The sequence below is a fragment of the Hyperolius riggenbachi genome, chromosome 8, assembly GCF_040937935.1.
Source record: "Hyperolius riggenbachi isolate aHypRig1 chromosome 8, aHypRig1.pri, whole genome shotgun sequence".
Lineage (NCBI taxonomy): Eukaryota > Metazoa > Chordata > Amphibia > Anura > Hyperoliidae > Hyperolius > Hyperolius riggenbachi.
Window position 1 is genome coordinate 226,691,044 of NC_090653.1, and position 14,332 is coordinate 226,705,375.

Genomic DNA, 14,332 nt, shown 5'->3' on the forward strand with positions numbered 1-14,332 from the left:
TATTAAGCGATCCCACCCTCCGCGCCCCTGCGGCAGACCCCAGAAGCCCCCATTTTTCGTATTGACTTTGACAGGGAAAAATTTAAAATCGCTGTTACTCGTACAATTTTGAAGCTACACTCCCCAAACTCGGACCACATATTGTTGGTGTCACCCCAAATTAAAATAAGTATTTTGGGGGCACCCAAAGTGGGCGGAGCTACCACCAGCCAATGAACATTTAGCAATTTTCTATACGCTACTCCTCCCAGAGTTTCAGGAGTACAATTATGAAACTTTGCACACTTGTTTGGCTCATACCCGAATAGATTGCTTGTGCTTTTTTAAGCAATCCCACCCTCCGTGCCCCTGTGGTGGACCCCCGAAGACCTTATTTTTTCCATAGACTTTCGTTGGAAAACTTGAAACTTTCGCCACTCGTACAGCTTTGAAGTTACTCTCACCAAACTTGGGTCACTTAGTCATGGGGTGATGCTAAAACATTCTGTCACATTTTGGGGACCCCAAAAAGTGGGTGGTGCCACAAACAACCAATCAGATTTTCCCTATTGACTTCAATGAGAATATGTAAACAGCAGTAATTCTCACAGTATAAAAGCCAGAGTTCCCAAACTTGGCCCACTGGGTCGCTGGGTGACTGGGTTTAAAATTTAGAAAAAGTGGGCAGAGTCTACCACAGACAAATTTCAGCCATTCATTTAAATGGGAAATTGTAAAACTGCTGCCGCTTTTAGACAGTTAATAGCAGGGTCCTCAAACTTGGTACAGTTGGTCACCAGGGGACTGGGATTAAAACTCAGAAAAGTGGGTGGGGCCAAAACCAACCAGATTTCTTTCATTGATTTGTATGGGAAAAATAAAAAGGCTGCCATTCTCACATTATTGATGTCATGGACCTCGAATATTGCAAATGTGGTGCTGGGGGACATCAAGAATGAGAAGCTTAAGTTCAGTTACAATATACCTTTTAGTTTCAGAATAGAAGTCACCCAGCACTTCATCTACATCTGCAAGTGCACCAAGAGCTAACGCAACCTCCTCCATACTTTCTGTGGTCCCAACCACTCCTTCTCCTGAAGCACCCACAGATGTATCAACAGCAGCCTGCCCATCTGCCCCTTTCTCCTCCTGTTTATTCTCTTTACTTTTTATGTCATTTTCTACACAACTTTCTTTTTTTTCCACATCCACATTTTCATTTAAAGAAACATTTTCAGTCACTTCATCCTTAATTAACAAATTCACACTACCATTCTCATTTTGCATTATCTCAATATTGCCAAACACGGTATCACATTTGACTCTAGTAAGCTTTACTTCCACCTCCCTTCCCTTCCCATCACTCTGCATAAGCAAATCACAGTTCCCTTTGGCTAAGGATACAGTTCCCAAAACATTTTACCAATTTTGGACCCCTGTAACTCTGGTTTGCAGAGATGTAGGGACCCCATCTTTGGAATCCAAGTCTAACAATATGTCTTCTACCTGCATGAGACATTTCGTGAAATTCAGATGTTGCTAACGGCCATGGCTGTGATTTATGTACGTCAGCATCACTACCATTGAAATAGCCCAAATAAACAGGTTTTTGTGACCCTAGGCTATGACCTCTTTGGCCTAGGGGCCCGAAACTCACCAGTCATGTTCCCCCTAAGGGTCCCTACAATGCTAGAAAATTTGCCACTGCTGAGCAATTGCCCTTTGAAAAGATGTGAGATTTTGGAAAGTGAAATAGGGAGGCAATAAAAGCCTATGGGGGATTTTGCCAATTTTGGACCCCTGTAACTCTGGTTTGCAGAGATGTAGGGACCCCATCTTTGGAATCCAAGTCTAACAATATGTCTTCTACCTGCATGAGACATTTCGTGAAATTCAGACGTTGCTAACGGCCATGGCTGTGATTTATGTACGTCAGCATCACTACCATAGAAATAGCCCAAATAAACAGGTTTTTGTGACCCTAGGCTATGACCTCTTTGGCCTAGGGGCCCGAAACTCACCAGTCATGTTCCCCCTAAGGGTCCCTACAATGCTAGAAAATTTGCCACTGCTGAGCAATTGCCCTTTGAAAAGATGTGAGATTTTGGAAAGTGAAATAGGGAGGCAATGAAAGCCTATGGGGGATTTTGCCAATTTCGGACCCCTGTAACGCTGGTTTGCAGAGATGTAGGGACCCCATCTTTGGAATCCAAGTCTAACAATATGTCTTCTACCTGCATGAGACATTTCGTGAAATTCAGACGTTGCTAACGGCCATGGCTGCGATTTATGTACGTCAGCATCACTACCATTGAAATAGCCCAAATAAACAGGTTTTTGTGACCCTAGGCTATGACCTCTTTGGCCTAGGGGCCCGAAACTCACCAGTCATGTTCCCCCTAAGGGTCCCTACAATGCTAGAAAATTTGCCACTGCTGAGCAATTGCCCTTTGAAAAGATGTGAGATTTTGGAAAGTGAAATAGGGAGGCAATGAAAGCCTATGGGGGATTTTACCAATTTTGGACCCCTGTAACTCTGGTTTGCAGAGATGTAGGGACCCCATCTTTGGAATCCAAGTCTAACAATATGTCTTCTACCTGCATGAGACATTTCGTGAAATTCAGACGTTGCTAACGGCCATGGCTGCGATTTATGTACGTCAGCATCACTACCATTGAAATAGCCCAAATAAACAGGTTTTTGTGACCCTAGGCTATGACCTCTTTGGCCTAGGGGCCCGAAACTCACCAGTCATGTTCCCCCTAAGGGTCCCTACAATGCTAGAAAATTTGCCACTGCTGAGCAATTGCCCTTTGAAAAGATGTGAGATTTTGGAAAGTGAAATAGGGAGGCAATGAAAGCCTATGGGGGATTTTACCAATTTTGGACCCCTGTAACTCTGGTTTGCAGAAATGTAGGGACCCCATCTTTGGAATCCAAGTCTAACAATATGTCTTCTACCTGCATGAGACATTTCGTGAAATTCAGACGTTGCTAACGGCCATGGCTGCGATTTATGTACATCAGCATCACTACCATTGAAATAGCCCAAATAAACAGGTTTTTGTGACCCTAGGCTATGACCTCTTTGGCCTAGGGACCCGAAACTCACCAGTTATGATCCCCCTAACAGTTCCTACAATGCTAGAAAATTTGCCACTGCTGAGCCATTGCCCTTTGAAAAGATTTGAGATTTTGGAAAGTGAAATAGGGGCCTAATGAAAGCCTATGGGGGATTTTACCATTTTTGCAATATGCCTTCTACCTGCATGAGTCCTTTGGACTCTTGGCTCACACCATCATCTCCAGATGCTGACTGCTCAGGGTCAGGATCCAGGGAGGTTTGTATAACGCCTCCCAAACCATCATGTATCTGCACAGCCCCTGACAACGGCAACACCCCCACAGGTAAAGTTTTAACGTATTTGCCACCATCTTTGACTGTTAGGGAAGCTTTATCATCTTTACATACATTATCCACCTCTGTCTTGGAAGATTCCCTCCCGACAATCACCTCCAAGATCGTATCTTCATCAACTTCAGGTTTAACATGCACAGCTGTAATTTGCTCAGTAGGTTGATGCATGGCAGGTAAGAGAGACGCCTGACCAGAAGGCTCCTCAGGCGTACTGCCTTTCTCCATAACCACGCAATCTCCCTCACCTCCGTTCAGATATTCATCATCACTGTTTGCTAACATGGCTTGGAACCTCTGACGACACACCAGGGCCTCACTCATAGGTCCCCCGTAAGCTTTCAGGCCCTCAAGCACAGCCTGCTGCTCACGGATCCTCTGTCTCAGGCTTACCAGTTCAGGGTCCATATTCAGAAAGCTCGATTGCCATTTCACTCCGTAGCGAAAGATTGCATTCTTTAGCTGGAACTTCAAAGTTTTTATCAAGAAACAGCATTCATCAACTGCGTGCACCCAAGCTACAGTGTCCTTCACAGTCAATGTTCCTCCCCTTCCCAAGCCAGTGGGATCAGGGTGCTTTGGAGCCGCCTGCTCCATCCTGAGACAGCCGGCCTGCAAGGTAGGCTCCTGCCGACGAAAGGCCTAAGCAGGGCCTTAAAGTTCGGACTATCTCCGCTCCTCCTGCACTGATGGTCGGACAGGCACACCACGGATAGGTCCTTTGAGCAGAGCTCCAACAGTCAATGCTCCCCCCGCAGTGATCCAGTTCAGACTGACAACCGCCTCACCAAACTTGGGTCAATTGGTTATGGGGTGAAGCTGAAACATTCTGTCACATTTTGGGGACCCAAAAAAGTGGGCGGAGCCACACACAACCAATCAGATTTACCCTATTGACTTCAATGGGAAAATGTAAACCGCTGCAATTCTCACAGTATTAAAGCCAGAGTTCCCAGACTTGGCACAGTGGGTCACTGGGTGACTGGGTTTAAAATTTATAAAAAGTGGGCGGAGTCTACCACAGCCAATCAAATTTCAGCCATTAGTTTAAAAGGGAAAAATAAAAAAATTGCTGCTGCTCTTAGACGGTTAGTGGCAGGGTCCTGACACTTGGCACAGTTGGTCACTGGGGGACTGGGATTAAAATTAATAAAAGTGGGCGGAGCCAAAACCGACCAATCAGATTTCTTTGATTGATTTAAATGGGAAAAATTAACAAGGCTGCCATTCTCACAATATTGATGTCAGGGCCCTCGAATATCGCAAATGTGGTCGCTGGGGGTTTCCACTCCAAGTTTAGAAAAAGTGGGCGGAGCCACCCGCAACCAATCAAATTTCATTCATTGATTTTTAATAGAAAACAATAAAACTGCTGTCATTTTTACACATTTTATTATAGCTATGTAACTATTATAGTACTAGTGTTGTTGTTGTCCAAGTGAGTAGGGGTCTCTCTCGGCTCTTCCTATGGTGGTTCCACACGGAATGGGGGCCGCACCCCTCCGGACTCCACAGCCTTCCAGTCTATGGAAATGAAGAACGGCTCTTCCCTCAGGTTTTTCATCTGATCTTTACGCGCTTCCTGGTTTTTACACAGTAGCTTCTCCAGGAAGTCTTTCAGTGTGGGGTCCATCTCCGGCGGGTAGTCTGGATAATTGTAATAAATGGAGTTTTTAATGACAGCCTCATCCTTCTCCCACTTGTCCATGAATGGGTGTTTGAGGCATGCCATCAAAAAAAGCATGATTCCCGTAGAGAAGAAGTCTACTGAGTGTTCGTAGTCCATCTCTAGGAACACCTCCGGGGCCATATAGTGCAAGCTCCCGTTACATCCTTCAACCATGTCATCCCCAAAGACATCTTGCACTGCCAGGCCGAAGTCAGCAATCTTTATGTTCCCGACTCCGTCCAGGAGGATGTTTTCCGGCTTGATGTCTCTGTGGATGACACCCTTGGAGTGGATGTACTCCAGGCCGATAACCATCTGCGCAGCAAACAGTCTCAGGGTCGTAATGTCAAATGGCTTGTCAGCATCATCTAGAAGTGTCATCAGATCTCCCCCGCTCAGGTACTCCATGGCAAAGCAGAGGTAATTCTTTGACTGGAATGTACCGTAGAGCTGAGTGATAAAGGGACCCTTCCCAAGGGTCTTCAATACCTGACACTCCATGAATATTTCCTCAGGGTCATTATACTTTATAAATGGCCTTTTCTTGACCATTTTAATGGCCAGCTGTTGGTCTCTGGCTCGGTGGGAAGCAAGGTAAACCTTGCCAAATGACCCCTCTCCAAGAAGTTTATGGAAGTTGAAGCTGCCCAAAGTCAGTGGCTTCCTGATGGTCTGGATTCCACTCGGGCCAGCTTCTTCCTCCTTCGCCACACGAGGTGAAACATCAGAAAGCTGATATCCCGGCGCTGGTTTCCCAGCTACTTCCTCCTCCACATGACCGGAATCATCAGCTCCTAAGTCCACATCGACAAAAGCTGAAGCATCCGACAACTGATATCCCGGCGCTGGTTCCCCAGCTGCTTCCTCCACCACATGACCGGAATCATCAGCTTCTTCCACTTCGCCATCATCCAAGGGGGAGACATCCGATAACTGATATCCCAGCGCTGGTTTCCCAGCTACTTCCTCCACCACATGACCGGAATCATCAGCCTCTTCCTTCTCCTCCACATCCACACGAGGTGAAACATCAGAAAGCTGATATCCTGGCGCTGGTTCCCCAGCTACTTCCTCCACCACATGACCAGAATCATCAGCTCCTAAGTCCACATCCACAAAAGGTGAAACATCCGACAACTGATATCCCGGCGCTGGTTCCCCAGCTACTTCCTCCACCACATGACCGAAATCATCAGCTTCTTCTGCTTCGTCAACATCCAAGAGGGAGATATCCGACAACTGATATCCCGACGCTGGTTCCCCAGCTACTTCCTCCACCACATGACCGGAATCATCAGCTTCTTCCTTCTCCTTCACATCCACACGAGGTGAAACATCAGAAAGCTGATATCCTGGCGCTGGTTCCCCAGCTACTTCCTCCACCACATGACCAGAATCATCAGCTCCTAAGTCCACATCAACAAAAGCTGAAGCATCCGACAACTGATATCCCGGCGCTGGTTCCCCAGCTACTTCCTCCACCTCATGACCGGAATCATCAGCCTCTTCCTTCTCCTTCACATCCACATGAGGTGAAACATCAGAAAGCTGATATCCCGGCGCTGGTTCCCCAGCTACTTCCTCCACCACATGACCGGAATCATCAGCTCCTAAGTCCACATCAACAAAAGCTGAAGCATCCGACAACTGATATCCCGGCGCTGGTTCCCCAGCTACTTCCTCCACCACATAACCGGAATCATCAGCTTCTTCCGCTTCGTCAACATCCAAGAGGGAGACATCCGATAACTGATATCCCGGCGCTGGTTCCCCAGCTACTTCCTCCACCACATGACCGGAATCATCAGCCTCTTCCTTCTCCTCCACATCCACACGAGGTGAAACATCAGAAAGCTGATATCCTGGCGCTGGTTCCCCAGCTACTTCCTCCACCACATGACCAGAATCATCAACTCCTAAGTCCACATCAACAAAAGCTGAAGCATCCGACAACTGATATCCCGGCGCTGGTTCCCCAGCTACTTCCTCCACCACATGACCGGAATCATCAGCTTCTTCTGCTTCGTCAACATCCAAGGGGGAGATATCCGATAACTGATATCCCGGCGTTGGTTTCCCAGCTACTTCCTCCACCACATGACCGGAATCATCAGCCTCTTCCTTCTCCTTCACATCCACACGAGGTGAAACATCAGAAAGCTGATATCCAGGCGCTGGTTCCCCAGCTACTTCCTCCACCACATGACCAGAATCATCAGCTCCTAAGTCCACATCCACAAAAGGTGAAACATCCGACAACTGATATCCCGGCGCTGGTTCCCCAGCTACTTCCTCCTCCACATGACCGGAATCATCAGCTTCTTCTGCTTCGTCAACATCCAAGGGGGAGATATCCGATAACTGATATCCCGGCGCTGGTTTCCCAGCTACTTCCTCCACCACATAACCGGAATCATCAGCCTCTTCCTTCTCCTTCACATCCACACGAGGTGAAACATCAGAAAGCTGATACCCTGGCGCTGGTTCCCCAGCTACTTCCTCCACCACATGACCAGAATCATCAGCTCCTAAGTCCACATCCACAAAAGGTGAAACATCCGACAACTGATATCCCGGCGCTGGTTCCCCAGCTACTACCTCCTCCACATGACCGGAATCATCAGCTTCTTCTGCTTCGTCAACATCCAAGGGGGAGACATCCGATAACTGATATCCCGGCGCTGGTTCCCCAGCTACTTCCTCCACCACATGACCGGAATCATCAGCTTCTTTCTTCTCCTCCACATCCACATAAGGCAAAACATCAGAAAGCTGATATCCTGGCGCTGGTTCCCCAGCTACTTCCTCCACCACATGACCAGAATCATCAGCCTCTTCTGCTTCCTCCACATAAGGTGAAATAACCGATATCTGATATCCCGGTGCTGGGTACCCAGCTACTCCCTCCACCACATGACCGGAATCATCCGATACCACATATTCCAGTGCTAATGCAGAACGCCCGGTAGATGGGGCAGGTCTACAGCAGTAGAACAGTCTGCCCAAGAAAGCCCTGATAGAACGCACAGCTGCCTGGGCTCTTCCCCTAGCTGGTGGTTGTGGCTCTGGGTCAGCATTGGCAGCTGGCTGTACAGAGGGCTGCTGAACCTCAAGCCTGAGGTTCATTTTGCGGTGCCTTTTACAGCAGCGCAACATAGTTCACCAATGAGAATCTCACTAATGAGTAAATTGCTCGAGAGCAAAATCAATCGTCTTCACTTGTGCAAGTGGAGACAAAAGTGAGCCTCTCAATGCTCAACCTCTGCTTATATACACACACGGCTATTATGACATCACTTCCCTGACATCACCAGAGGTAAACATGGGGCTATTATGACATCACAAGAGGGGCTCAGTGGAAGCAGATAGGACTTTCCGGCACTTTCCATCAGATTTTATGTTATACGTCAACACTCAAAATACATAAAAGTGGGCAGAGCCAGAACCGACCAATCAGATTTCTTTGCTTGATTTAAATGGGAACAATTAAAAAGGCTGCCATTCTCACAATATTGATGTCAGGGACCTCGAATATCGCAAATGTGGTCCCTGGGGGTTTCCACTTCAAGTTCTGAAAAAGTGGGCGTAGCCACCAGCAACCAATCAAATTTCATTCATTGATTTTCAATGGAAAAATATAAAACTGCTGCCATTTTTACACGTTAAATGCCAGCATTCACAAACTTTGGAGTGTTAGTCACTGGGTGACTGTGGTTCACAAGTAGGAAAAAAGGGGGCGGGGCAACAACAGCCAATCAGATTTCAGCCATTGACCTTAATGAAAAATGATAAACCACTGCTAAAATCACAGTTTAAATGCTAGGTGTCCCAAACTTGGCTCAGTTATTCACTGGGTGACTGCGGTCAAAAACAGGAAAAGTGGGTGGAGCCACTAACATCCAATCAAATTTCACCTATGCACTTCAATGTAAAACTTTCAAATACTGCCACTCTCACAGTTTTAAAGCCAGAGGTCCAAAACTTGGCACAGACCATGACATGGTGGTTAATTTTAAAATTTAGAAAAATGGGCGGAGCTTAAAACAGCCAATCAAATGTTACCTATTGCTATTCAATGTCAATATATAAGTTGCTGTCATTCTTTTACTGTTACTGGCAGGGACTTCAAACTTGGCACAGTCAGTCACAGGGGGACTGGGATTAAAATTTGAAAAGTGGGTGGGGCCAAAAATAGCCAATCAGATTTTCCCTATTGACTTCAATGGGAAAATGTAAACAGCTGTAATTCTCACTGTATTAAAGCCAGAGTTCCCAGACTTGGCACACTGGGTCACTGGGGTTAAAATTTGACAAGGTGGGCGGAGCCACATACAGCCAATCAGACACATAGCCAACATCCTGTGGTTTCTTCAGAAACGACACCATCTAGTTCTTCTTATTATTATAGGCGCCCCCCCCATTTTCTATACGCTACTCCTCCTACAGTTTTAGGGGTAGAAGCGCCAAACAAGCGAAGTACGTTGCTTGTGCTTTATTAAGCGATCGCACCCTCCGGGCCCCTGCGGCGGACCCCGGAAGACCCCTTTTTTCGTATTGACTTTGACAGGGAAAAATTTAAAATCACTGCCACTCGTACAATTTTGAAGCTACACTCCCCAAACTCGGACCACATATGGTTGGTGTCACCCCAAATAAAAAGATGTATTTTGGGGGCTCACCCCAAATTAGGCGGAGCTACCAGCGGCCAATGAAAATTTAGCAAATTTCTATACGCTACTCCTCCCAGAGTTTAAGGAGTAGAATTCTGAAACTTTGCACACTTGTTCGGCTCATACCCGAATAGGTTGCTTGTGCTTTTTTAAGCAATTTCACCCTCCGGGCCCCTGTGGCGGACCCCCAAAGACCCCATTTTTCCCATAGACTTTCATTGGAAATTTTGAAACTTTTGCCACTCGTACAGCTTTGAAGTTACACTCACCAAACTTGGGTCACTTGGTCAGGGAGTGAAGCTGAAACATTCTGTCACATTTTGGGGACCCAAAAAAGTGGGTGGAGCCACAAACAACCAATCAGATTTTCCCTATTGACTGCAATGAGAAAATGTAAACAGCTGTAATTCTCAAAGTATTAAAGCCAGAGTTCCCAGACTTGGCATAGTGGGTCACTGGGTGACTGGGTTTAAAATGTATTAAAAGTGGATGGAGTCTACCACAGCCAATCAAATTTCAGCCATTAGTTTAAATGGGAAAAATAAAAATTGCTGCTGCTCTTAGACGGTTAATGGTAGGGTCCTGACACTTGGCACAGTTGGTCACTGGGGGACTGGGATTAAAATTCATAAAAGTGGGCAGAGCCAAAACCGACCAATCAGATTTCGTTAATTGATTTAAATGGGAAAAATTAAAAAGGCTGCCATTCTCACAATATTGATGTCAGGGACTTCGAATATCGCAAATGTGGTCCCTGGGGATTTACACTTCAAATTTTGAAAAAGTGGGTGGAGCCACCAGCAACCAATCAAATGTCATTCATTGATTTTCAATAGAAAACAATAAAACTGCTGCCATTTTTACACGTTAAATGCCAGCATTCATAAACTTTGGAGTGTTAGTGACTGAGTGACTGTGATTCGCAATTAGTAAAAAAAAGGGGGCGGGGTAACAACAGCCAATCAGATTTCAGCCATTGACCTTAATGAAAAATGATAAACTGCTGCTATTATCACAGTTTAAATGCCAGGTGTCCCAAACTTGGCTCAGTTACTCACTGGGTGATTGCGGTCAAAAAATAAAAAAAGTGGGCGGAGCCACTAGCATCCAATCAAATTTAACCAATGCACTTCAATGTAAAGCTTTCAAATACTGCCACTCTCACAGTTTTAAAGCCAGAGGTCCAAAACTTGGCACAGACCATGACATGGTGGTTAATGTTAAAATTTAGAAAAATGGGCGGAGCTTAAAACAGCCAATCAAATGTTACCTATTGCTAATCAATGTCAATATATAAGTTGCTGTCATTCTTTTACTGTTAATGGCAGGGACTTCAAACTTGGCACAGTCGGTCACAGGGGGACTGGGATTAAAATTTTGAAAGTGGGCGGGGCCAAAAACAGCCAATCAGATTTTCCCTATTGACTTCAATGGTAAAATGTAAACAGCTGTAATTCTCACATTATTAAAGCCAGAGTTCCCAGACTTGGCACACTGGGTCACTGGGTGACTGGGGTTAAAATTTGGCAAGGTGGGCGGAGCCACATGCAGCCAATCAGACACATAGCCAACATCCTGTGGTTTCTTCAGAAACGACACCATCTAGTTATTATTATTAGCGCCCCCCATTTTCTGTACGCTACGCCTCCTACAGTTTTAGGGGTTCAAGCGCCACACTTTCCACACTTATTCGTCTTATAGTGAAGTACGCTGCTTGTGCTTTATTAAGCGATCCCACCCTCCACGCCCCTGCGGCAGACCCCAGAAGCCCCCATTTTTCGTATTGACTTTGACAGGGAAAAATTTAAAATCGCTGTTACTCGTACAATTTTGAAGCTACACTCCCCAAACTCGGACCACATATTGTTGGTGTCACCCCAAATTAAAATAAGTATTTTGGGGGGCACCCAAAGTGGGCGGAGCTACCACCAGCCAATGAACATTTAGCAATTTTCTATACGCTACTCCTCCCAGAGTTTCAGGAGTACAATTATGAAACTTTGCACACTTGTTTGGCTCATACCCGAATAGATTGCTTGTGCTTTTTTAAGCAATCCCACCCTCCGTGCCCCTGTGGTGGACCCCCGAAGACCTTATTTTTCCCATAGACTTTCGTTGGAAAACTTGAAACTTTCGCCACTCGTACAGCTTTGAAGTTACTCTCACCAAACTTGGGTCACTTAGTCATGGGGTGATGCTAAAACATTCTGTCACATTTTGGGGACCCCAAAAAGTGGGTGGAGCCACAAACAACCAATCAGATTTTCCCTATTGACTTCTATGAGAATATGTAAACAGCTGTAATTCTCACAGTATAAAAGCCAGAGTTCCCAAACTTGGCCCACTGGGTCGCTGGGTGACTGGGTTTAAAATTTAGAAAAAGTGTGCAGAGTCTACCACAGACAAATTTCAGCCATTCATTTAAATGGGAAAATGTAAAACTGCTGCCGCTTTTAGACAGTTAATAGCAGGGTCCTCAAACTTGGTACAGTTGGTCACCAGGGGACTGGGATTAAAATTCAGAAAAGTGGGTGGGGCCAAAACCAACCAGATTTCTTTCATTGATTTGTATGGGAAAAATAAAAAGGCTGCCATTCTCACATTATTGATGTCATGGACCTCGAATATCGCAAATGTGGTGCTGGGGGACATCAAGAATGAGAAGCTTAAGTTCAGTTACAATATACCTTTTAGTTTCAGAATAGAAGTCACCCAGCACTTCATCTACATCTGCAAGTGCACCAAGAGCTAACGCAACCTCCTCCATACTTTCTGTGGTCCCAACCACTCCTTCTCCTGAAGCACCCACAGATGTATCAACAGCAGCCTGCCCATCTGCCCCTTTCTCCTCCTGTTTATTCTCTTTACTTTTTATGTCATTTTCTACACAACTTTCTTTTTTTTCCACATCCACATTTTCATTTAAAGAAACATTTTCAATCACTTCATCTTCAATTAACAAATTCACACTACCATTCTCATTTTGCATTATCTCAATATTGCCAAACACGGTATCACATTTGACTCTAGTAAGCTTTACTTCCACCTCCCTTCCCTTCCCATCACTCTGCATAAGCAAATCACAGTTCCCTTTGGCTAAGGATACAGTTCCCAAAACATTTTACCAATTTTGGACCCCTGTAACTCTGGTTTGCAGAGATGTAGGGACCCCATCTTTGGAATCCAAGTCTAACAATATGTCTTCTACCTGCATGAGACATTTCGTGAAATTCAGATGTTGCTAACGGCCATGGCTGTGATTTATGTACGTCAGCATCACTACCATTGAAATAGCCCAAATAAACAGGTTTTTGTGACCCTAGGCTATGACCTCTTTGGCCTAGGGGCCCGAAACTCACCAGTCATGTTCCCCCTAAGGGTCCCTACAATGCTAGAAAATTTGCCACTGCTGAGCAATTGCCCTTTGAAAAGATGTGAGATTTTGGAAAGTGAAATTGGGAGGCAATAAAAGCCTATGGGGGATTTTGCCAATTTTGGACCCCTGTAACTCTGGTTTGCAGAGATGTAGGGACCCCATCTTTGGAATCCAAGTCTAACAATATGTCTTCTACCTGCATGAGACATTTCGTGAAATTCAGATGTTGCTAACGGCCATGGCTGTGATTTATGTACGTCAGCATCACTACCACAGAAATAGCCCAAATAAACAGGTTTTTGTGACCCTAGGCTATGACCTCTTTGGCCTAGGGGCCCGAAACTCACCAGTCATGTTCCCCCTAAGGGTCCCTACAATGCTAGAAAATTTGCCACTGCTGAGCAATTGCCCTTTGAAAAGATGTGAGATTTTGGAAAGTGAAATAGGGAGGCAATGAAAGCCTATGGGGGATTTTGCCAATTTCGGACCCCTGTAACGCTGGTTTGCAGAGATGTAGGGACCCCATCTTTGGAATCCAAGTCTAACAATATGTCTTCTACCTGCATGAGACATTTCGTGAAATTCAGACGTTGCTAACGGCCATGGCTGCGATTTATGTACGTCAGCATCACTACCATTGAAATAGCCCAAATAAACAGGTTTTTGTGACCCTAGGCTATGACCTCTTTGGCCTAGGGGCCCGAAACTCACCAGTCATGTTCCCCCTAAGGGTCCCTACAATGCTAGAAAATTTGCCACTGCTGAGCAATTGCCCTTTGAAAAGATGTGAGATTTTGGAAAGTGAAATAGGGAGGCAATGAAAGCCTATGGGGGATTTTACCAATTTTGGACCCCTGTAACTGGTTTGCAGAGATGTAGGGACCCCATCTTTGGAATCCAAGTCTAACAATATGTCTTCTACCTGCATAAGACATTTCGTGAAATTCAGACGTTGCTAACGGCCATGGCTGCGATTTATGTACGTCAGCATCACTACCATTGAAATAGCCCAAATAAACAGGTTTTTGTGACCCTAGGCTATGACCTCTTTGGCCTAGGGGCCCGAAACTCACCAGTCATGTTCCCCCTAAGGGTCCCTACAATGCTAGAAAATTTGCCACTGCTGAGCAATTGCCCTTTGAAAAGATGTGAGATTTTGGAAAGTGAAATAGGGAGGCAATGAAAGCCTATGGGGGATTTTACCAATTTTGGACCCCTGTAA